This window comes from Triticum urartu, chromosome 2A, assembly GCF_056163025.1.
Source record: "Triticum urartu cultivar PI428250 chromosome 2A, HENAU_Tu73, whole genome shotgun sequence".
NCBI classification, from domain to species: Eukaryota; Viridiplantae; Streptophyta; class Magnoliopsida; order Poales; family Poaceae; genus Triticum; species Triticum urartu.
This window is the reverse complement of record NC_141874.1, coordinates 368,215,440-368,242,023: the sequence shown is the minus strand read 5'-3', so window position 1 is coordinate 368,242,023 and position 26,584 is coordinate 368,215,440.

Below are 26,584 nucleotides of genomic sequence, written 5' to 3'. Positions count from 1 at the left end.
TTGGTATGATTTGACTGGAACTAACCCGGACTGACGTTGTTTTCAGCAGAACTACTGTTGTGTTGTTTTTTGTGCAGAAATAAAAGTTACTCCAAATTTTTTTGACGATTTGTTTGGAACAAAAGAGGCACTAGAAGCTTCGTGGGAGGACCAGAAGATGAAGGAGGTGGTCACCACCCACTAGGGAGCGCCAGGGGCCTTACCCATGTGCTGGTGGGTGGTGGTCCACTCGAAGCCCATCTGGACATGAGACCAACGCCAAAAAATACTATAAATATAGAAACCCCCAGAAATAACCCTAGATCAGAAGTCCCGCCGCCGCAAGCCTCTGTAGCCATGCAAAACTAATCTAGACCCTGTTCCGGCACCCTATCGGAGGGGGAAATCATCATAGGTGGCCATCTTCATCATGTCGGCGGCCACCATGATGAGGAGGGAGTAGTCCACCCTCGGGGCTGAGGGTTTATACTAGTAGCTATGTTGTTTAATCTCTCTCTCTCGTGATCTTGAGTTGGCACGATCTTGATGTATTGTGAGCTTTGTTAATATAGTTGGATCATATGGTGTTTCTCCCTCTCTATCTTGTTGTGATAAATTGAGTTTTCCCTTTGAGATTTTGTTTTATCAAATTGAATACTTTTATGGATTTGAGAGCACTTGATGTGTGTATTGCTATGAATACACATGGTGACAATGGCGTATCATATTGATTCACTTGATATATGTTTTGGCACTCAACTCACAGATTCCCGAGGTGACATTGGGGTAATCTATGCATAGGGGTTGATGCATGTTTTCGCCCTTGTTTATCCGGTAGAAATCTTCGACACTCTTTGAGGTTATTTGTGTTGGATTGAGTATTATGAATTTCAAATTGTTTGATGGATATCGCATAATCAACTCACGGATACCCACGGTGACATTGGAGTATCTAGGTGACATTAGAGTTGGTTGATGTGTATCATATGGTGTTATTTTAGTACGAACTCTTGGATAGATCGATCGGAAAGGATAACTTGTTGTTATTTTAGTACGAACTCTTAGATAGATCGATCGGAAAGGATAACTTTGAGGTGGTTTCGTACCCTACAAACAATTTCTTCTTATGTTCTCTGCTAGATAAGAACTTTGGAGTGATTCTTTGTCGCACGTTGAGGGATGGTTATATGATCCAATTATATTAGCATTGTTGAGATTTTGCACTAGCGAAAGTACAGACCCTAGGCCTCATTTTCAAGCATTGCAATACCGTTTGTGCTCACTTTTGTTACTTCCTACCTTGCTGTTTTTTATTGTTCCTATTACAAAAATAAATATCTACTATTAGTACTACAGTTGTATTACCATCTCTTCACCGAACTAGTGCACCTATACAATTTTTCATTATATTTGGTGTGTTGGGGAGACAAGAGACTCTTTGTTATTTGGTTGCAGGGTTGTTTGAGAGAGACCATCTTCATCGTATGCCTCCCACGGATTGATAAACCTTTGGTCATCCACTTGAGGGAAATTTTCTACTGTCCTACAAAACTCTATGCTTGGAGGCCCAACACGAGTCTACAAGAACAAGTTGTGTAGTTGACATCAAGATCTTTCCTGGCGCCATTGCCGGGGAGGTGAGTGCTTGAAGTTATATCTTTAGATCTTGCAATTGAATCTTTTAGTTTCTTATTTTATCATTAGTTTGGTTTATAAAACAAAACTACAAAAGAAGGAATTGAGGTGGCCTCATATTATTCCTCTTTATCATGTATTTCTTGAAAATGATGGAAAGGAAAATTGTGCTCAATTGATAGAAGAAGAATTCAATAAAAAGTTCGGCGCAAAATCTTTGAATGATGAGCATGATTGCAATGTTGCTATTATGAATTCTTTGAATATCCATGATGCTAGTGATATGCAAAGCCATAAGCTTGGGGATGCTATATTTGATGAAGATGATATTTTTGGTCCCCCAAGTTTTGATGAGAAAATTTATTATGATGATATCATGCCTCCTATTTATGATGATTATATTGATGAATGTGGGTTTGGAAGAGTGTTAACTCTAGGTTATAATTATCCCACTATTTTGGAGGGCGTTGAATCCTATTGTAATAATTATGAAAGTGGATGGGGAGGTCATGCCTTTATTTAGTGATGAATCCACTATTTTGGAAGAGGTTTCAATTGACTATGACAACAAGGTTGCTATCTATGATGATTATTGTGATGGTATGTATGCTATAAATAATAATGATCACCATGAATCTTTTCATCATCATTTTAATGCTCAATTTGATTATGTGAATCAAGCATCTCATGATAGCTATTTTGTTGAGTTTTCTCCCACCACTATTCATGAGAATAAAATTGCTTATGAGGAGAGTAATAAAAAATTATGCAGGTGGATCATGAAAAGAATGCTTTATGTGATAGTTATATTGTTGAATTCATTCATGATACTACTGAAAATTACTATGAGGGAGGAACTTCTGCTTCTACATATCTCAGTAATATTAAGTCTCCTCTCTATGTGTTGAAAATCTTGAAGTTTTGCTTCTTTTGCCTTCCTATGCTAGTTGATTCTTGCTCCCATAAATTGTTTGCTCACAAAATCCCCATGCATAGGAAGTGGGTTAGGCTTAAATGTGGTTTCCATGTGTTCCATGATGCTCCCATTATGTTTCAATTCCTATCTTTTACGTGGGCATCATTGAAATCATCATGCCTAGCTAAAAAAGGCATGAAAGAAAAGCGCTTGTTGGGAGACAACCCAGCACTTTTACCTACTGCTTTTGTATGTTCACATGATTAAGCTATTGTAGTAATCATGTTTTATAGCTTTTGTTTCAATAAAGTGTCAAGTAAAGCCTCTGGGATAGTGTGGGTGATGGTTGACTTGATCCTATGGAAAAACAAAAATGTTTGCTTCAAGTAACAGAATTGTTTAAATTCACTGGAGCGTCAAAAAATTCTGAATTTTTCACAGATGATTGTTATACAAACCTACGTTCTCCTAATATTTTACAATATTTGGAGTAGCAGAAGTATGTTTATTGTTCAGAACATTACACATTGTTCTGTTTTTGACAGATTCTGTTTCCAATACATAGCTTGCTTATTTTGTAGTTTATATGGCTTATATTGCTCAATATAAATTGTCTAAATGAAAAGGTACTATAGGAATTGTCTGAGAACAATTATGAATATTGTCTTTGATAGTACCAAAGTGAATGGTTTGCTCTTTATCATACTAACTTATCTCACGAAGTTCCGTTAAGTTGTGTGTTATTGAAGTTTTCAAGTTTTGGGTGAGATATCGATATGAGGAGAATAAGGAGTGGCAAGACCATTATCTTGGGGATTCCCAAGGCACCCCAAGGTAATATTCAAGGAAGACCCAAGCAACTAAGCTTGGGGATGCCCCGGAAGGCATCCCCTCTTTCGTCTTCAACATTATCAGTAACCTCACTTGGAGCTATATTTTTATTCGTCACATGATATGTGTTTTTCTTGGAGCGTCATGTTATTTTACTAGTACTTGCTTTACGTTATTTAGAGTAATGTTTGGCATCCTTCTTTTCGATAAAAATGTCAAGTATAGCCTTTACCATGCTTATTTTGCAAGATTAAGGGATGGTTATATGATCCAATTATATTATCATTGTTGAGAGATTGCACTAGCGAAAGTACGGACCCTAAGCCTCATTTTCAAGCATTGCAATACCATTTCCGCTCACTTTTGTCACTTGCTACCTTGCTGCTTTTTATTGTTCCTATTACAAAAATCAATATCTACTATCATTAATACACTTGTATCACCATCTCTTCGCCGAACTAGTGCACCTATACAATTTACCATTGTATTTGGTATGTTGGGGACACAAGAGACTTTTTGTTATTTGTTTGTAGGGTTGCTTGAGAGCATCTTCATCCTACGCCTCCCACAGATTGATAAACCTCGTCATCCACTTGAAGTAAATTTGCTACTGTCCTACAAAACTCTGCGCTTGGAGGCCCAACACGAGTCTACAAGAACAATTTGTGTAGTAGACATCAATGACGTGGTCCGGGCTTCTGGAGGGACGAGGATTCCCATCGAACTTTGACAGATCTGACCTAGTGCGTGGTCCTCGGCTTGACCGAGGTTCCTGCCCCAAAGGCCGTCCCGAGGGGAACAACGATCTTGGCTTTGATGAACTAGCGGTGCAACATAGTTGATGTGGCGAGGCGAATCCCCCCGGTCTAGCTGATAGGTCTCCAATGTATCTATAATTTTTGATTGTTCCATGCTATTATATTATCTGTTTTGGATGTTTAATGGGCTTTAATATGCTCTTTTGTATTATTTTTGGGACTAACCTGTTAACCAAAGGCCCAGTGCCAGTTTCTGTTTTTTTGCCTATTTTAGTGTTTCGTGGAAAAGGAATATCAAACAGAATCCAAATGGAACAAAACCTTCGTGAGGATCTTTCTTGGAACAAATGCAATCCAGGAGACTTGGAGTGGAAGTATGGAAGTCCGCGAGGCGGCCATGAGGCAGGAGGGCATGCCCAGGGGGTAGGCGTGCCCCCCACCCTCGTGGGCCCCACGGAGCTCCACCGACGTACTTCTTTCGCCTACATACTCTTATACCCTAAAAACATCAGGGGGAGCCACGAAACCACTTTTCCACCGCCACAACCTTTTGTACCCATGAGATCCCATCTGGGGCCTTTTCCAGTGATCTGTCGAAGGGGGAATCGATCACGGAGGGCTTCTACATCAACACCATAGCCTCTCCGATGATGTGTGAGTAGTTTACCACTAACCTTCGGGTCCATAGTTATTAAGTAGATGGCTTCTTCTCACTCTTTTGGTTCTCAATACAAAGTTCTCCTCGATTTTCTTGGAGATCTATTCGATGTAATACCTTTTGCGGTGTGTTTGCCGAGATCCGATGAATTGTGGATTTATGATCAAGTTTATCTATGAATAATATTTGGTTCTTCTCTGAATTCTTATATGCATGATTTAATATCTTGGCAAGTCTCTTCGAAATATCAATTTAGTTTGGCCTACTAGATCGATCTTTCTTGCAATGGGAGAAGTTCTTAGCTTTGGGTTCAATCTTATGCTGTCCTTTCCCAGTGACAGTAGTGGCAGCAAGGCACGTATTGTATTGTTGCCATCGAGGATAAAAAGATGGGGGTTATATCATATTTCTTGAGTTTATCCCTCTACATCATGTCATCTTGCTTAATGCATTACTCTGTTCTTATGAACTTAATACTCTAAATGCATGTTGGATAGCGGTCGATGTGTGGAGTAATAGTAGTAGATGGAGAATCATTTCGGTCTACTTAACACGGACGTGATGCCTATATTCATGATCATTGCCTAGATATTCTCATAACTATGCGCTCTTCTATCGATTGCTCGGCGGTAATTTTTTCACCCACCGTAATACATGCTATCATGAGAGAAGCCACTAGTGACACCTATGGTCCCCGAGTCTCTTTATTATTACATTGCATCTCTTTTATTTTCGCATCTCATTTACTATTTTGCAATCTTTACTTTCCAATCTATACAACAAAAATACCAAAAATATTTATCTTATTATCTTTATCAGATCTCACTTTTGCAAGTGACCGTGAAGGGATTGACAACCCCTTTATCACGTTGGTTGCAAGGTTCTTGATTGTTTGTGCAGGTACTAGGTGACTTTTGTGTTATCTCCTACTGGATTGATACCTTGGTTCTCAAGAACTGAGGGAAATACTTACGCTACTTTGCTGCATCACCCTTTCCTCTTCAAGGGAAAACCAACGCATTCTCAAGAGGTAGCAAGAAGGATTTCTGGCGACGTTGCCGAGGAGATCTACGCCAAGTCAAGACATACCAAGTACCCATCATAAACTATTCTCCCTCACATTACATTATTTTCCATTCGCCTCTCGTTTTCCTCTCCCCCACTTCGCAAGATTTTCCTTTTCCTTTGCCCTTCTTCCGTTCGTCCTTCTGTTTGCTTGTGTTACCATGTGCCTTCTATTAGCTTGCATCTTCGCTTTCTAAATATCTATTGTTATGGATCCTCATCCTCCTGCTAATCTTTTTAAAAGATCCAATTATGATGAACCAATTGCTAGTGAGTTGAGTACACTAGATTATCTTTATGAGGTTTTGCTTGAAATTCGTGAATCTGAAAATTGTGATGAAGTGTTGAAAGAAGAAAATTATAAAGTGATTCACGATATCTCCTTGAGTGAAAAGCATGATTGCAATGATGTTATTATAAATTCTATTAACGTCAATTATGCTAATAATATCCAAACCTAAGCTTGGGGATGCTAGTTTTGCTATGTCCACCACTTGTTGCAATGATCATGATTGGGGTGATTCTTCTTATGATCTTGAAAATTTATTTAATCCACATGATGAATATGTGATTTATAATAATGTTGGGAATAATATTGAAAGTGGGTTTGGAAGAGTGTCAACTTTAGATCCCACATATTTGGATAATGTTCAATCTTATGAAGTTTTTGATAAAAGTGGGTTTGGAGAGGTCATGACTTTAGTTAATGTTAATCCCACTATTGCGGAAGAGTGTCAACTTTGCATGCATGTGGATCGTGTTGAAAATATTTTATGTGATAGCTATTTTATTGAATTTTCATATGATCCCACATGTAATTATTATGAGAGAGTAAAATATGATTGTATAAAATTTCATGTTACTCTCGTTATGTTGAGATTGCTATTGTTTCTTTCCGCTTCCTTGCATATGCTAGTTTTTGCTTGCTATGATAATTTGTTTGCCTATAAGATGCCTATGCATAGGAATTATGTTAGACTTAGATGTGTTTGTTACGTGCTTTATGATGCTCTCCTTGTGCTTCAATTCTTGTCTTTCATGTGAGCATCATCGAAATTATCAATGCCTAGCTAAGGGCGTTAAGCGATAGCACTTGTTGGGAGGCAACCCGATTTTATTTTTGTTCTTTACTTTTTGTTCCTGTTTAGTAATAAATAATTTATCTAGCCTCTTCTATGATTGTGTTTTTATGTTTTAATTAGTGTTTGTGCCAAGTAAAGCCTTTAGGATCTTCTTGGGTGATTGTTGTTTGATCTTGCTGATAAAAATAGAACGTATGCACTCATGAAAATAATTTTCATTTTTTACCAGAGAGCAATAAAATAACAATTCCAACTGCAGTAGATCAATATACAAATTATTTAGGTCTTCCTAATTTTTCAGATTTTTTTGAGTTGCAGAAGTATTTGAAACCTCAAGATTGCTACAGACTGTTCTGTTTTGACAAATTCTGTTTTTTGTGTGTTGTTTACTTATTTTGATGAATCTGTGGTATCGGTGGTATGAACCATAGAGAAGTTGGAATACAGTAGGTTTAACACCAATATAAATAAAGAATGAGTTAATTAAAATACATTAAAGTGGTGGTCTGTTTTCTTATACTAAAGGAGCTCATGAGATTTTCTATTAAGTTTTGTGTTGTCAAGTTTTCAAGTTTTTGGGTAAAGATTTGATGGATTTTGGAATAAGGAGTGGAAAGAGCCTAAGCTTGGGGAAGCCCAAGGAACCCCAAGGTAAAATTCAAGGACAACCAAAAGCCTAAGCTTGGGGATGCCCCGGTAGGCATCCCCTCTTTCGTCTTCGTCTATCGGTAACTTTACTTGAGGCTATATTTTTATTCACCACATGATATGTGTTTTGCTTGGAGCGTCTTATATGATTTGAGTCTTTTCTTTTTAGTTTACCACAATCATCCTTGGTGTACACACCTTTTGGGAGAGACACACATGAATCGTAATTTATTAGAATACTCTAGGTGCTTCACTTATATCTTTTGAGCTAGATAATTTTGCTCTAGTGCTTCACTTATATCTTTTTAGAGCACGGTGGTGGTTTTATTTTATAGAAATTATTGATCTCTCATGCTTCACTTATCTTATTTTTAGAGTCTTTTAGAATAGCATGGTAATTTGCTTTGCTTATAAAATTAGCCCTAATATGATGGGCATTCAAGACGGGTATAATAAAAACTTTCATATAGAGTGCATTGAATACTATGAGAAGTTTGATACTTGATGATTGTTTTGAGATATGAAGATGGTGATATTAGATTTGTGCTAGTTGAGTAATTGTGAAATTGAGAAATACTTGTGTTGAGGTTTGCAAGTCCCGTAGCATGCACGTATGATAACTGTTGTGTGACAAATTTGAAGCATGAGGTGTTTCTTTGATTGCCTTCCTTATGAGTGGCGGTCGGGGACGAGCGATGGTCTTTTCCTACCAATCTATCCCCCTAGGAGCATGTGCGTAGTGCTTGGTTTTGATGACTTGTAGATTTTTGCAATAAGTATGTGAGTTCTTTATGACTAATGTTGAGTCCATGGATTATACGCACTCTCACCCTTCCACCATTGCTAGCCTCTCTTGTGCCGTGCAACTTTCGTCGGTAACATAAACCCATCATTTACCTTCCTCAAAACAGCCACCATACCTACCTATTATGGCATTTCCATGGCCATTCTGAGATATATTGCCATGCAACTTTCCACCGTTCCGTTTATTATGACACGCTTCATCATAGTCATATTGCTTTGCATGATCATGTAGTTGACATCGTATTTGTGGCATGGCCACCATTCATAATTTTTCATACATGTCACTCTTGATTCATTGCACATCCCAGTACACTGCTGGAGGCATCTACATAGAGTCATATTTTGTTCTAAGTATCGAGTTGTAATTCTTGAGTTGTAAGTAAATAAAAGTGTGATGATTTTCATTATTAGAGCATTGTCCCATATGAGGAAAGGATGATGGAGACTATGATTCCCCCACAAGTCGGGATGAGACTCCAGACGAAAAAAAAGAGGCCATAAAAAAAGAGAAGGCCCAAACAAAAAAAGAGAAAAATAGAGAAGGGGCAATGTTACTATCCTTTTTCCACACTTGTGCTTCAAAGTAGCACCATGATCTTCATGATAGAGAGTCTCTTATGTTCTCACTTCCATATACTAGTGGGAATTTTTCATTATAGAACTTGGCTTGTATATTCCAATGATGGGCTTCCTCAAATTGCTCTAGGTCTTCATGAGCAAGAAAGTTGGATGCACACCCACTTAATTACTTTTGTTGAGCTTTCATACACTTATAGCTCTAGTGCATCCGTTGCATGGCAATCCCTACTCACTCACATTGATATCTATTGATGGGCATCTCCAGAGCCCATTGATACGCCTAGTTGATGTGAGACTATCTTCCTCTTTTTGTTTTCTCCAGAACCACCATTCTATTCCACCTATAGTGCTATGTCCATGGCTCACGCTCATATATTGCGTGAAAGTTGAAAAGTTTGAGAATACTAAAGTATGAAACAATTGTTTGGCTTGTCATCGGGGTTGTGCATGATTGGAGCATACTGTGTGACGAAAATGAAGCATAGCCAAACTATATGATTTTGTAGGGATGAGCTTTCTTTGGCTATGTTATTTTGAGAAGACATAATTTCTTGGTTAGTATGCTTGAAGTATTATTATTTTTATGTCAATATTAAACTTTTATCTTGAATCATTCAGATCTGAACATTCATGCCACAATAAAGAAAATTGCATTGAAAATTATGTTAGGTAGCATTCCACATCAAAAATTATGTTTTTATCATTTACCTACTCGAGGATGAGCAGGAATTAAGCTTGGGGATGCTTGATATGTCTCCAACGTATCTATAATTTTTTTATTATTCCATGCTATTATATTATCTGTTTTCGATGTTTAATGTGCTTTAATATGCTCTTTTATATTATTTTGGTGACTAGCCTATTAACAGAAGGCCCAGTGCCAGTTTCTGTTTTTTTGCCTATTTTAGTGTTTCGCAGAAAAGGAATATCAAACGGAATCCAAACGGAACGAAACCTTCGTGAGGATCTTTCTTGGAACAAACGCAATCCAGGAGACATAGAGTAGAAGTATGGAAGTCCGCGAGGCGGCCACGAGGCAGGAGGGCGCGCCCAGGGTAGGCATGCCCCCCACCCTCGTGGGCCCCACGGAGCTCCACCGACGTACTTCTTTCGCCTATATATACTCTTATACCCTAAAAACATCAAGGGGGGCCACGAAACCACTTTTCCACCGCCGCAACCTTATGTACCCGTGAGATCCCATCTGGGGCCTTTTCCGGCGATCTGTCAAAGGGGGAATCGATCACGGGGGGCTTCTACATCAACACCATAGCCTCTCCGATGATGTGTGAGTAGTTTACCACAGACCTTCGGGTCCATAGTTATTAGCTAGATGGCTTCTTCTCTCTCTTTGGTTCTCAATACAAAGTTCTCCTCGATGTTCTTGGAGATCTATTTGATGTAATACTTTTTGCGGTGTGTTTGCCGAGATCCGATGAATTGTGGATTTATGATCAAGTTTATCTATGAATAATATTTGGTTCTTCTCTGAATTCTTATATGCATGATTTAATATCTTGGCAAGTCTCTTTGAATTATCGGTTTAGTTTGACCTACTAGATTGATCTTTCTTGCAATGGGAGAAGTGCTTAGCTTTGGGTTCAATCTTGCGGTGTCCTTTCCCAGCGACATTAGGGGCAGCAAGGCACGTATTGTATTGTTGCCATCAAGGATGGAAAGATGGGGTTTATATCATATTGCTTGAGTTTATCCCTCTACATCATGTCATCTTGCTTAATGCATTACTCTGTTCTTATGAACTTAAAACTCTAGATGCATGCTGGATAGCGGTCAATGTGTGGAGTAATAGTAGTAGATGCAGAATCGTTTTGATCTACTTAAAACGAACATGATGCCTATATTCATGACCATTGAGTAGATATTCTCATAACTATGCGCTCTTCTATCAATTGCTCGACAGTAATTTGTTCACCCACCGTAATACATGCTATCATGAGAGAAGCCACTAGTGAAACCTATGGCCCCCAGGTCTCTTTCTTATTATATTACATCTCTTTTATTTTTGCATCTCGTTTACTTTTTTGCAATATTTACTTTCCAATCTATACAACAAAAATACCAAAAATATTTATCTTATTATGTAGCGACCCGACCCGAATGGATCAAGTCTCTGTGCTTAAGTGTCATCCCTGGATCGGTATGCTGACACACACAGTACTCGAAGGATTTATAACAGAGGTAAATCACATGTATAAAGTAACGTAAATACTATTACCTCAATCCATATAGCGGAAGCAACAAGGTTGTGGATTCCCATCAACACCAACGGCAAAGTTGAGTGTAGAAATCGTAACCCTAACGTATCACTTACTCGACGTAAGAAACCTGCAACATGAGACGTTGCAGCCCGAAACGGGTCAGTACATTGAATGTACTGGCAAATTCACACCATAGAGAAAATGATGAACAATGGCTATCACTATATGCATATATGGCTGGTGGAAAAGCTCTATGGTTATAAGGTTTTTGCATAAAGCCAATTTTTCCCTACTGCAAAGGAATACATTTTAATTAACTATCATGGTGGTTGTTGAACATTGAGAATGGTTGACAGCATTCTCAATCCCAATTAAGTAACATCATTAAACCCAACAATATTCATTTAAAGTAACGTGATGAGATCAACAGGATATTCAAGTACTAGATACTCAAGTTGTCCATAACCGGGGACACGGCTAATCATGATTAGTTTGTACACTCTGCAGAGGTTTGCGCACTTTTCCCCACAAGACTCGATCGCCTCCGTTTGGTTTCTCGCACTGCAGGGTGTTTGAGAAAACGGATGACCGAGACACAGTCTTTCAGAAGCGCTAGCACCTTACATGTGGGTAGACCGGTACACCTACTTTCCCCTACATCTGCTAGTCTACCCGTAAGAGTTCGCACGACTTAGTTAACTATGCCAGAGCCCATAATGGCTTGTGGCTGCACACGGAAGTTTCTAGCATGAAAGATCTTATGATCCCTTTGAGCCTGGGTGGCGGTCCAAAAAAACAGGCAAGTCCTGATAGACATCAGGTGCCTCAATCCACCCAGATGTGTGTTTAAGTTGCCACCTTAGATAAACCATTAAAATTATCAACTCACATCTGTCATGGATATCACTCACCCAATCCACGTCTACTAGCATAGCATGGCATAATAAGCAAACGTAGAAGTAACTCCCAAAGGTTTCATAGTAATACAGGTGATAGGTACTACCTCATCTACTTCCCATCCCACAATTTAATTAGATCCTAATCATGCAATGTGAGAGGATTGATCTAATGCAATAAAACATGGGTTGTAGAAAAAGTATGATCAAAGTGTGAACTTTCCTGCAATGTTGATGAAGATGATTCGCACTCAAAACTCTTGATAGATCTACTCGTCACACTCCGGTCAATCTATCGTAAGCAAGCAATAGTAACCACACTAAGCAATCACTCAAAAGATCAGAAGGATCGAAGAAGACAATTCGGAAACATCAAAACCAAGCAAATAAATCTTGCAACATAAAACAATTTCTAACAGTACCAAAATTATGTGAATTTGGCCTTATTAGAATGTTTAGGTCAAGAGCTTCGATTTGCAAAAAGATTCAACTCAAACGGAGCTATGAAACTCAAGTTATGATCAAACGAAGTTTGAATTCAAATATGATCTAATTAAAATTTTAAACTTTTCAGAAACATGTTTGGATTGGATTACTGGATAGAGGAGATCATAACGAAGACGTGGGCGCTGGTTTCGTTGGATTTGGACTAACGAGCAAAAAGTTGACTAACCACAAAAAAAAAACATCGTTTAGTCCCTGAACTTCAAACACTCGTAACTTTTTGCTCATTAGTCCAAATCCAACGAAACCAACGCCCACGTCTTCGTTATGATCTCCTCTATCCATTAATCCAATCCAAACATGTTTTTGAAAAGTTTAAAATTTGAATTAGATCAGATTTGAATTCAAACTTCGTTTGATCATAACTTGAGTTTCATAGCTCCGTTTGAGTTGAATCTTTTTGCAAATCGAAGCTCTTGACCTAAACATTCTAATAAGGCCAAATTCACATAATTTTGGTACTTTTAGAAATTGTTTTATGTTGCAAGAGTTATTTTCTTGGTTTTGATGTTTCCGAATCGTCTTCTTCGATCCTTCTGATCTTTTGAGTGATTGCTTATGTGTGGTTACTATTGCTTGCTTACGATAGATTGACCGGAGTGTGACAAGTAGATCTATCAAGAGTTTTGAGTGCGAATCATCTTCATCAACATTGCAGGCAAGTTCACACTTTGATCATACTTTTTCTACAACCCATGTTTTATTGCATTAGATCAATCCTCTCACATTGCATGATTAGGATCTAATTAAATTGCGGGATGGGAAGTAGATGAGGTAGTACCTATCACCTGTATTACTATGAAACCTTTGGGAGTTACTTCTACGTTTGCTTATTATGCCATGCTATGCTAGTAGACGTGGATTGGGTGAGTGATATCCATGACAGATGTGAGTTGATAATTTTAATGGTTTATCTAAGGTGGCAACTTAAACACACATCTGGGTGGATTGAGGCACCTGATGTCTATCAGGACTTGCCTGTTTTTTTTGGACCGCCACCCAGGCTCAAAGGGATCATAAGATCTTTCATGCTAGAAACTTCCGTGTGCAGCCACAAGCCATTATGGGCTCTGGCATAGTTGACTAAGTCGTGCGAACTCTTACGGGTAGACTAGCAGATGTAGGGGAAAGTAGGTGTACCGGTCTACCCACATGTAAGGTGCTAGCGCTTCTGAAAGACTGTGTCTCGGTCATCCGTCTTCTCAAACACCCTGCAGTGCAAGAAACCAAACGGAGGCGATCGAGTCTTGTGGGGAAAAGTGCGCAAACCTCTGCAGAGTGTACAAACTAATCATGATTAGCCGTGTCCCCGGTTATGGACAACTTGAGTATCTAGTACTTGAATATCCTGTTGATCTCATCACGTTACTTTAAATGAATATTGTTGGGTTTAATGATGTTACTTAATTGGGATTGAGAATGCTGTCAACCATTCTCAATGTTCAACAACCACCATGATAGTTAATTGAAATGTATTCCTTTGCAGTAGGGAAAAATTGGCTTTACGCAAAAACCTTATAACCATAGAGCTTTTCCACCAGCCATATATGCATATAGTGATAGCCATTGTTCATCATTTTCTCTATGGTGTGAATTTGCCAGTACATTCAATGTACTGACCCGTTTCGGGCTGCAACGTCTCATGTTGTAGGTTTCTTACGTCGAGTAAGTGATACGTTAGGGTTACGATTTCTACACTCAACTTTGCCATTGGTGTTGATGGCAATCCACAACCTTGTTGCTTCCGCTATATGGATTGAGGTAATAGTATTTACGTTACTTCATACATGTGATTTACCTCTGTTATAAATCCTTCGAGTACTGTGTGTGTCAGCATACCGATCCAGGGATGACACTTAAGCACAGAGACTTGATCCATTCGGGTCGGGTCGCTACATATTATCTTTATCAGATCTCACTTTTGCGAGTGACCGTGAAGGGATTGACAACCCCTTTATCTCATTGGTTGCAAGGTTCTTGATTGTTTGTGCAGGTACTAGGTGACTTGCGTGTTATCTCCTATTGGATTGATACCTTGGTTCTCAAAAACTGAGGGAAATACTTACGCTACTTTGCTGCATCACCCTTTCCTCTTCAAGGGAAAACCAACGCATGCTCAAGAGGTAGCACTAGCCGAGGTGACAAAGTAGGTTAGTAAGGTGACGCTGGAGCCCCCATGACAGCCGAGGTATCGTAGCAGGTCGGCATGGTGGACATTAGCTTGAGGAAGTGACGGTGCGGCGATGCTGACGTAGGTTGGGACTGTTGGGGAACGAGGCATGAAAATATAAAAAATCCTACGAACACCCAAGATCTATCTAGGAGAAGCATAGCAATGAGAGGGGAGAGTGTTTCTATGTACCCCCGTAAACCGAAAGTGGAAGCGTATATAACGCGGTTGATGTAGTTGTACTCTTCGTGATCCGATCATGATCCAACTGATCTAGTGCCGAACGGATGACACCTCCGAGTTTAGCACACGTGCAGCTCGATGACATCTCCTCCTCCTGGATCCAGTAAGAGAAGGTGAAGCAGTAGATGGGACCACAACCAACACGACGGCGTGGTGGTGATGGTGGTGGTGGAGGTAGTTCAGCAGGGCTTCGCCAAGCGCTACTAGAACTAGGACGGAGGAACTATGGAGTAATGGGAGAGAGAGGGGCGCCAAGGGATTGGTGTGTCCTCTTGGGGTACCCTCCCCTCTATATATAGGTGGAGGGGTGTGGAGAACAGCCCCTCCAAGCCCTAGGGCATAGCCAAGGGGGAGAGGACTTGGACTCCAAGTCCAATCCTATTCCTATTAGGACTCCCCCTTTTTTACTTCCCTAGCCCAATAAGGCTAGGGCGCCTCCCCTCAGCCCATGCCAGCCCATGCATCATGGTGGAGCCACTTGTTGACTTTTGAATCCCTCCGGAATCCTCTGGAACCTTCTAGAAGCTTCACAGTACAATACCAAAAAAACTAGATCTTTTCTGGAACCCAAAATATGACTTCCCATATATAAATATTTACCTCTTGACCATTCTAACACTCCTCGTGACGTCATGGATCTCATCCGGGACTCCGACCAACATTCGGTTACCAATCATCAAATATCCCAATACTACTCTAGCGTCAACGAACGTTAAACGTGCGACCCTACGGGTTTGTGAATCATGTAGTCATGACCGAGACACCTCTCCGGTCATTAACCAATAGAAGGACTTGAATGCCCATATTGTTTCCTACATATTCCATGAAGATCTTTTATCGATTGAACCATGATGTCAAGGATTCGGTTAATCTCGTATGCAATTCCCTTTGTACGGTGATATGTTACTTGCCCGAGATTCGATCGTCGATATCTCCATACCTAGTTCAATCTCATTACCGGCAAGTCTATTGACTCGTCCTGTAATACAAAATCCCTTGACTAACTCATTAGTCGCATTACTTCCAAGCTATTTAAGATGTTGTATTACCGAGAGGGCCTAGAGATACCTCTGTGTCATACAGAGTGACAAATCCCAATCTTGGTCCATGCCAACCCAATAGATACCTTCACAGATACCTGTAGAGCACCTTTATGATCACCCAGTTATGAAGTAACATTTGGATACACACTAAGTATTCCTCCGGTGTCAGGGAGTTACACGATCTCATGGTCTAAGGAACGGATACTTGACATGAAGAAAGCTATAGAAAATAAACTAAATGATCTGATGCTAAGCTTACGGTTGGGTATTGTCCATCACATCATTCTCCTAATTATGTGATCCCGTTATAGAATGACAAATCATGTCTATGGTTAGGAATCCTTAACCACCTTTGATCAACGAGCTAGTCTAGTAGAGGCTCACTAGGGACATGGTGTAGTTTATGTATTCACACATGTATTTAAGTTTTTGGTCAACATGAATAATAAACATGTATCATGAACAAGGACATATGATAATAACCAATTTATTATTTCCTCTAGGGCATATTTCCAACAGGAACTTGTGACACGGTCAATGCCGGTTTGATGAAGTGACCGCATAGCGATGCTGGTGCGCCCAACCCGTGCAATCCATGGGGCGACGATGTTGTCTTGACGATTATTTGGCCTTCGTGATGTCAAACTCTTGGTCGGCTCACCGAGGTGATGATCTAATGTGGTTGACGTCGTCTCAACAAAGTGATGACCCATCTAGTGTAGGTCGGCAGCTGTGGAGCAACGTGGTCGGGCTGTTTGACACCGGTGCGATAGTGAAGAGCACCTCAGGAAAAGGCTCAAAATTGTTGGCACGTGTTAGAGGTCAAAATACAATACCCTAGAAATAAAATTTCCTTCAAAAAGGACGTCTAATATCCCGTTCATGAAAAATATGAACTCGGGTCGGATTCATTTTCGCGCAGAAAATAGATCCAAAAATTGATGCACACGTACTTTTCTTGGAGTTTGAACGGTCGGATCGAGCTGAAAGTTGTTATCGATGCATGTAGTTCACAGCCGATGAACGGTTGGATCCTCCAAAATATGTCCAAGCTGGCCGCCAAACTCCTTCCTCCAAAATCGTCTAGATTCCTGACAAGATTCAGGAGGGCTTCAGTATATCACAGATTCCTCCATCGGAATACGATGAGATTTTACAGGGTTGTTGTAGACTCAATTCCTCAAAGTTCCACCAAAGAAATCATCAAAACGACGCTCCTGGAAGCGAGGATGGCAAATATGAATCTGATGTCCAAAAGAAACTGCATGGTCGCCCGAGGGCGATGCTGACACTGAGCCCATGAGCTCCATCGGTGATTCTGCCATGATCTTGATAGGGATTGGAGTTGAAGTTAATGAGGGCACTCGACCAATCTTGTCGATCTGATGCAGAGCGTAGTCCTCGGCCTAACCGAGGTCACCAGCCGAGTTGGCAATGATGGTGCCGACACCAAGGATGAATTTTTGTTCCATCATGTAGATCATACCAAAACTAATCTGAATTCCCATTACACCGCGGAGATTACCAGTAGGGACCTACATGGGACACCAATGTCAGTGCTAAATCCGTCATATATAGAGGTATAGGTCCTAAGCTAGGCATCTTGGAGGGATGGTAGCATGGACATTAGCTTGATTGTATTGATATGGGGTATAGTACCGAGTATAGATATCTACCACAAGATTGTTGTAATGAATATGAGATGTCATCATCAATTGACTAGTCTAGCCTTGGTTTATATAATGAACTTGAGGCCTAGGGTTTATTTAGAAGAGTCCTCGTCTTGTGCGTCAAGTCATGTGGAATCTTCCATGTATACGTCATGGGCTGCCTGAAGTGTCCCATTAGTGAACCGCCATCAGGGTGCTCGGCCTGACCCACTTGGTGGGGAGACGACATAGTCAGTACCCCCTAGTACATGACTCCATCAGTGGTGATGATGATGGCTTCGATTTTTCCCTCCCAAAGAGAAGTTTCCATGGCGAAATCGCTCCACTTCAGAGCAAAAGTACTCCGCCTCTGGTTCTGCCTTGAGACGGCGATGGAAAACTCCCGAAAGTGTTCTCTTGATATTTTTCTAGGGAAAATGGCTTCATGTAGGAGAAGATCATCAGTAGTGGACCTCTGTGAGCTCATGGCGCGGCTTGGGGGGTAAGGCGCGCCCCCTGGCTTGTGGGCCCACCAAGGATCTTCTCCCAGACTTTTTTCTTCCATTATTTTTTTATATATTCCAAAATAAATCTTCATAAATTTTCACGCCATCTTGAGCTCCGGATAATTGACATCTCTATTGTAGCTTTTTCAGGTTAGAATTCCAACTGCCGGCAATCTCCCTCTTTAGATTATCTTGCATTTTAAGAGAGAAAAGGCAGTGGAATTGCATCATAATAAGGAATATAACTTCAAAACAAGATAAATAACAGTAGGAAAATACGATGCGAAATGGATGTATCATCTAGCGTAGTCCGATAGCATGTGGAGGTGTGTCTCCAGTATATCTCGTGGGATTATGTCGGTGTTGGTCTTAAGTGGATCTCTTAGATCTAATCTCCGTTTGTCTGTGTTCGTCTGTCTACATGCTGAATTCTTTCGATCTACACTTATCTTCATCATCGACAGTTGTTCTAGTGCGCTGGTCCCGTGGTGTCTAATCGGACTTAGCCAAAATACATATTGACATAATACTAAAGCAGTTTAGTATGTAAATGTCAAGAAGAGTTTATTGTCAATGTCACATGAAAGGAGTCGCTATCCTGAAATACTGATGAGCGAAATATGATTTCAACCACACTTGTATTCCATGGTATGTACACAACCAGATACTTCCAAAAACTCCAAGTTCGGTGTAAGTAAAAGTTACTAGTATGATCAAATTGTTGATCGTAGTACAACAAGGAAAATATTGTTAAGGATTAATGACATGTTCCTCACAAACGGAGAAAATGAAGAAATTGTTGTAAGGAGTTACATCAATGAAGGCTCGTTGTAAGTAGTACATGGATAAAATCTTCATGTTTTTCACACACGAAGAAAACGAAGAGATTGTGGTAAGGAGTTACATCAAGAAAGGTTCGTTGTCAAAAGTACATAGACAAAATATTCATCTATTCTCCAAGTAATTTTTTGATTTCAACTAAAAGTGATTTATGGTGGCATGGTAAATTGGAATTGGTCCAAAAAGTTATTGTGGTGAATTCTGTAACAGAAGGCCAAGTATATTATTGCTTTAGAAGCAAAAGTGAAGGGTCATGAATCAAAAGTTCATTTATGAGCTTGGTATGGTTTCTAGATGATTGTATCATTGAAACACTATTCTTAATAGTGATTCCATAACTCAATCTAAGGAATCAAAGGTTATACCAGTGATTCAATATACCAAGTCGATTTCACACAAATTATGAACTTGTGAAAGCATGATAGATGCATAGAAATGCAAATGATACACGTGGTTCTGAAGGTGTCAGATTCGATAGGACGAAGTCTATACAAGCAAAGCATGGACTAACACCGGATTGCCATTGGTGTTAAAGTTAAAAGTGCTAACTAGATTATTGACTCTAGTGCAAGTGGGAGACTATTGGAAATATGCCCTAGAGGCAATAATATTGTATTATTATATTTTCATAATCATAGTTAGGAGTTTATATTCCATGCTATAACTGCTATGATCCTGGAATATGTGATTCAGTGGAAAACTCATACACCCGTGTGGAATGATAAACAGAATAAAATAGGTTCCTAGTCTCGCCTCTAAGACTGGCCCAAGTGTTGTTGGTGATCATGTTTTCCGGATCTTAGGATATTGTTAAGTGTAATTATAGTCCTAAAACGACATTGAGGGTATGATGTTAGAAGAACGATCATATTGAATAGACCCAATACTTGTCTATTATACTATGTGATTACATCGTCTAAAATCATCTGTTATAACATGGAGTGTTAGCATGTGTTTTAGTCCCTTAGACCATGAGAGTGTCTCGGGCGCTTCCTACTGGACGGTCGGCTTTGGGGTTGCTTAAATGTCATCTATAACAAGGTGATCATAACGACTTTCAGGCTCATCGAAAAGTTTGACAAGTGATCGGACAGCTCGAGAGTGGGGTTTGCTCCTCCGACGATGGAGAGATATTTTTAGGGCCCTCTCGGTGTGACGACATCCATCCTTTTGGCCAAACACAGGTGACTGCGCCATGGGGATGCCAGAACACGTCAACGAGAAAGAAGAAGAAAACCATTAATGGAGCAACGGTATAGTGAGCATGGTGATGACTCTGGAGGATACCGATGCACACCGGGTTTTGTAAAGTATCGGAAAGCAAAGGGCACATCACATGATAACCAAAGGTTCACTTGAATATCATTTGTGTAATCATAGGGATCGATATGGATGTCCATGGTTCCTCTATCGGTCATCGAACAAAGGGGTTTCATTAATGTCTATGATTACCGAAACTACAGCGTCACAAGCTTAAGGTAATCATGATCTGCTGAGTGTTAGTAGGACGGGAGTGAATTGTACCAATTAATATATATTTTTGAACTATTTGACAAAAAAATTGTGAATTTGAAAAGCCTCATAGATTTCAAACAAAGTTCATCAATTTTCAAGAGAAGTTCACAAACTTGAAAAAAAGTTCATAAATTTTCAAACAAAAAGTTAATCAAATTTGAGAGAAGTTCAACAAAATTGAAAAAAATTCATGTATTTTCAAAATTAGTTCATCAATTTTCAAGAAAAATTCACAGACTTGAAAAAAAGTTCACCAATTTCAAACAAAAAGTTCATCGGTTTTCAAGAAGTTCTTCAAATTTGAAAAAAGTTCATTGAAATTGAAAAAAGTTCATGGATTTTCAAAAACAATTCCATCAATTTTCTAGAAAAGTTCACAAACTTTAAAAAGAAGTTCATAAAATTTGAAAAAAAATCATCGAAAATGAAAAAAGTTCATGATTTTTTTAGAAAAGTTCACAAAACATGAAAACAATTCATGGGTTTTTGAAAAAACGTCCGTTGATTTTGAAGAAAAAGTTCATAGATTTACAATCACACATTAAAGACAAAATAAATAAAAAGAAAATGGAACAGAAAAAAAAGAAATAGAAAATAAAATGCAAAGTGGAGAAAGAGTAAGAAGGACGCAAGAAGTTACGATGCATAAGCTAGCGATGGTCATAGTGGTTAGCATGGTGCGTTGTCAACATGTAGGTCCTGGGTTCGATTCGGTGCAACTCTCTATTTTTTGCACTTTATAAAGAGATGTAGCAAAACGCTAAATGGGCCGGCCCATCTCGCGGCAGAGGGAGTATGCTGCAAGCGCCCGTTTCCAAAATGACCTCTAACGGGCGCCTGCAACACTAAATAGGAAACGCCCCGAATTGGACAAGGGGAGGAGTACTCCTCCTCCCCTTGGTTGGATGCCCCAAGGAGGGTTTCCCTCCTTGGTGGCAGCCCTCCTTCTCCCCTCTAACCTATATATAGTAGAGGTTTGGTGCCCAATAATTGACACAAGTTTTGGAGCCTTCTCTAGTTGATCTAGTGCACGTTCTAGTTGGTCCCAGGTGACTAATTAGAGCGAGCCCTAGCCACCTCTAATCCTCGTAATTTGAAGCCCTGTGTGGTTCTAATCTCCTCCCTCTAATTCTCCTACGACGATTAGCTCTGGACGGCTAAGTGATGCCGGATCGTAACGATTGTACGCTTGCAACAAAGTAGAGAGGTCGAGCTTTCTTTCTTCCGTTCGAGGGATCGTTCGTGGGTGGTTTGTGTTGGGGAACGGAGTAATTTCAAAAAAATTCCTACGCACACGCAAGATCATGGTGATGCATAGCAACAAGAGGGAAGAGTGTTGTCCACGTATCCTTGTAGACCATAAGCGGAAGCGTTATGACAACGCGGTTGAAGTAGTCGTACGTCTTCACGATCGACCGATCTTAGCACCGAAGGTATGGAACCTCCGCGATCTACACACGTTCGGCTCGGTGACGTCCCACAAACTCACGATCGAGTAGAGTGTCGAGGGAGAGCTTTGTCAGCATGACGGTGTGATGACGGTGATGATGATGCTACCGAAACAAGGCTTCGCCTAAGCACCGCTACGATATGACCGAGGTGGATTATGGTGGAGGGGGGCACCGCACACGGCTAAGAGATCAATGATCAACTTATGTGTCTATGGGGTGCCCCCTCCCACGTATATAAAGGAGCGGAGGAAGAGGAGGGGGCCGGCCTCCTAGGCGCGCCCCAAGGGGAGTCCTACTCCCACCGAGAGTAGGATTCCCCCCCCCCTTCCCTAGTTGGATTAGGAGAGAAGGAAGGGGAAGGAAGGAGGAAGGAAAGGGGGGCCCCTCCCAATTCGGATTGGGCTTAGGGGAGCGCCCCCTCCTTTGCTCCCTTCTCCTCTCTCCCACTATGGCCCAATAAGGACCATATACCTCCCGGGGGGGTCCGGTAACCTCCCGGTACATCGGAAAATGCCCGATCTCACCCGGAACCATTCCGATGTCCAAATATAGTTGCCCAATATAACGATATTTATGTCTCGACTATTTCGAGACTCCTCGTCATGCCCGTGATCATATCCGGGACTCCGAACTACCTTTGTACATCAAAACACATAAACTCATAATACAATCATCACAGAACGTTAAGTGTGTGGACCCTACAGGTTCGAGAACTATGTAGACATGACAGAGACACGTCTCTGGTCAATAACCAATAGCAGAACCTGGATGCTCATATTGGTTCCTACATATTCTACTAAGATCTTTATTGATCAAACCGCATAACAATATACGTTGTTCCTTTTGTCATTGGTATGTTACTTGCCCGAGATTTGATCGTCGGTATCTCAATACCTAGTTCAATCTCGTTACCAGCAAGTCTCTTTACTCATTCCGTAATGCTACATCCCGTAACTAACTCATTAGCTACATTACTTGCAAGGCTTATAGTGATGTATATTACCGAGAGGGCCCAGAGATACCTCTCCGACAATCGGAGTGACAAATCCTAATCTCGATCAATGCCAACTCAACAAAAACCATCAGAGACACCTGTAGAGCACCTTTATAATCACCCAGTTACGTTGTGACGTTTGGTAGCACACAAAGTGTTCCTCCGGTATTCGGGAGTTGCATGATCTCATAGTCATAGGAACATGTATAAGTTATGGAGAAAGCAATAGCAACAAACTAAACGATCAACGTGCTAAGCTAATGGATGGGTCAAGTCAATCACATCATTCTCTAATGATGTGATCACGTTAATCAAATGACAACTCATGTCTATGGTTAGGAAACATAACCATCATTGATTCAATGAGCTAGTCAAGTAGAGGCAAACTAGTGACACTTTGTTTGTATATGTATTCACACATGTACTAAGTTTCCCGTTAATACAATTCTAGCATGAATAATAAACATTTATCATGATATAAGGAAATATAAATAACAACTTTATTATTGCCTCTAGGACATATTTCCTTCAGTCTCCCACTTGCACTAGAGTCAATAATCTAGATTACATTGTAATGATTCTAACACCCATGGAGTCTTGGTGTTGATCATGTTTTGCTCGTGAGAGAGGCTTAGTCAATGGGTCTGCAACATTCAGATCCGTATGTGTCTTGCAAATCTCTATGTCTCCCTCCTTGACTTGATCGCGGATGGAATTGAAGCATCTCTTGATGTGCTTGGTTCTCTTGTGAAATCTGGATTCCTTTGCCAAGGCAATTGCACCAGTATTGTCACAAAAGATATTCATTGGACCCAATGCACTAGGTATGACACCTAGATCGGATATGAACTCCTTCATCTAGACTCCTTCATTTGCTGCTTCCGAAGCAGCTATGTATTTCGCTTCACACGTAGATCCCGCCACGACGCTCTGCTTGGAACTGCACCAACTGATAGCTCCACCATTTAATAAAAACATGTATCCGGTTTGTGACTTAGAGTCATCCGGATTAGTGTCAAAGCTTGCATCAACGTAACCGTTTATGACAAGCTCTTTGTCACCTCCATATACGAGAAACATATCCTTAGTCCTTTTCAGGTATTTCGAGATATTCTTGACCGCTGTTCAGTGATCCACTCCTGGATTACTTTTGTACCTCCCTACTAAACTAATAGTAAGGCACACATCAGGTCTGGTACATAGCATTGCATACATGATAGAGCCTATGGCTGAAGCATAGGGAACACCTTTCATTTTCTCTCTATCTTCTGTAGTGGTTGGGCATTGAGTCTAACTCAACTTCACACCATGTAATACAGGTAAGAACCCTTTCTTTGCCTGATCCATTTTGAACTTCTTCAAAACTTTATCAAGGTATGTGCTTTGTTAAAGTCCAATTAAGCGTCTTGATCTATCTCTATAGATCTTGATGCCCAATATATAAGCAGCTTCACCGAGGTCTTTCGTTGAAAAATTCTTATTCAAGTATCCTTTTATGCTATTTAGAAATTCAGTATCATTTCCGATCAACAATATATCATCTACATATAATATCAGAAATTCTACAGAGCTCCCACTCACTTTCTTGTAAATGCATGCTTCTCCAAAAGTATGTATAAAACCATAGCTTTGATCACACTATCAAAGCGTATATTCCAACTCCGAGAGGCTTGCACCCATCCATAAATGGATCGCTGGAGCTTGCACACTTTGTTAGCACCTTTTGGATCGACAAAACCTTCTGGTTGCATCATATACAACTCTTCTTTAAGATATCCATTAAGGAATGCAGTTTTGACATCCATTTGCCAAATTTCATAATCATAAAATGCGGCAATTGCAAACATGATTCGGACGAACTTAAGCATCGCTACGGGTGAGAAGGTCTCATCGTAGTCAACTCCTTCAACTTGTCAAAAACCTTTTGCAACAAGTCGAGCTTTGTAGACAGTAATATTACCGTCAGCGTCAGTCTTCTTCTTGAAGATCCATTTATTCTCTATGGTGTGCCGATCATCTGGTAAGTTAACCAAAGTCCATACTTTGTTCTCATACATGGATCCCATCTCAGATTTCATGGCCTCAAGCCATTTTGCAGAATCTGGTCTCATCATCACTTCCTCATAGTTCGTAGGTTCGTCATGGTCAAGTAACATGACTTCTAGAACAGGATTACCGTACCACTCGGGTGCGGATCTTACTCTGGTTGACCAACAAGGTTCGGTAGTAACTTGATCAGAAGTTTCATGATCATCATCATTAGCTTCCTCACTTACTGGTGTAGGAATCACTGGAACTGATTTCAGTGATGAACTAATTTCCAATAAGGGAGAAGGTATAATTACCTCGTCAAGTTCTACTTTCCTCCCACTCACCTTTCGAGAGAAACTCCTTCTCTATAAAGGATCCATTCTTAGCAATTAATATCTTGCCTTCGGATCTGTGATAGAAGGTGTACCCAACGGTCTCCTTTGGGTATCCTATGAAGACACATTTCTCTGATTTGGGTTTGAGCTTATCGGGTTGAAGCTTTTTCACATAAGCATTGCAGCCCCAAACTTTAAGAAACGACAACTTGGGTTTCTTGCCAAACCATAGTTCATAAGGTGTCATCTCAACGGATTTAGATGGTGCCCTATTTAACGTGAATGCAGCCGTCTCTAAAGCATAACCCCAAAACGATAGTGGTAAATCAGTGAGAGACATCATAGATCGCACCATATCTAATAAAGTGTGGTTAAGATGTTTGGACACACCATTACGTTGTGGTGTTCCAGGTGGTGTGAGTTGCGAAACTATTTCGCATTGTTTCAAATGAAGTCCAAACTCATAACTCAAATATTCACCTCCATGATCGGATCGTAGAAACTTGATTTTCTTGTTACGATGATTTTCCACTTCACTCTGAAATTCTTTGAACTTTTCAAATGTTTCAGACTTATGTTTCATTAAGTAGATATACCCATATCTGCTCAAATCATCTGTGAAGGTGAGAAAACAACGATATACGCCGCGAGCTTCAATGTTCATTGGACCACATACATCAGTATGTATGATTTCCAATAACTATGTTGCTCGCTCCATTGTTCCGGAGAACGGAGTTTTAGTCATCTTGCCCGTGAGGCATGGTTCGCAAGTACCAAGTGATTCCAGAAGTCCATCAGAATGGAGTTTCTTCATGTGCTTTACACCAATATGACCTAAACGGCAATGTCACAAATAAGTTGCACTATCATTATCAACTCTGCATCTTTTGGCTTCAATACTATCAAGATTTAGTAAAAATAGACCACTCATCAAGGGTGCGTGACCATAAAAGATATTACTCATATAAATAGAACAACCATTATTCTCTGATTTAAATGAATAACTATCTCGCATCAAACAACATCTAGATATAATGTTCATGCTCAACGCTGGCACCAAATAACAATTATTTAGGTCAAAAACTAATCCCGAAGGTAGATGTAAAGGTAGCATGCCGACGGCGATCACATCAAATTTGGAACCATTTTCCACGCGCATCATCACCTCACCCTTAGCCAATCTTCGCTTGATCCGTAGCCCCTGGTTCGAGTTGCAAATGTTAGCAACTGAAC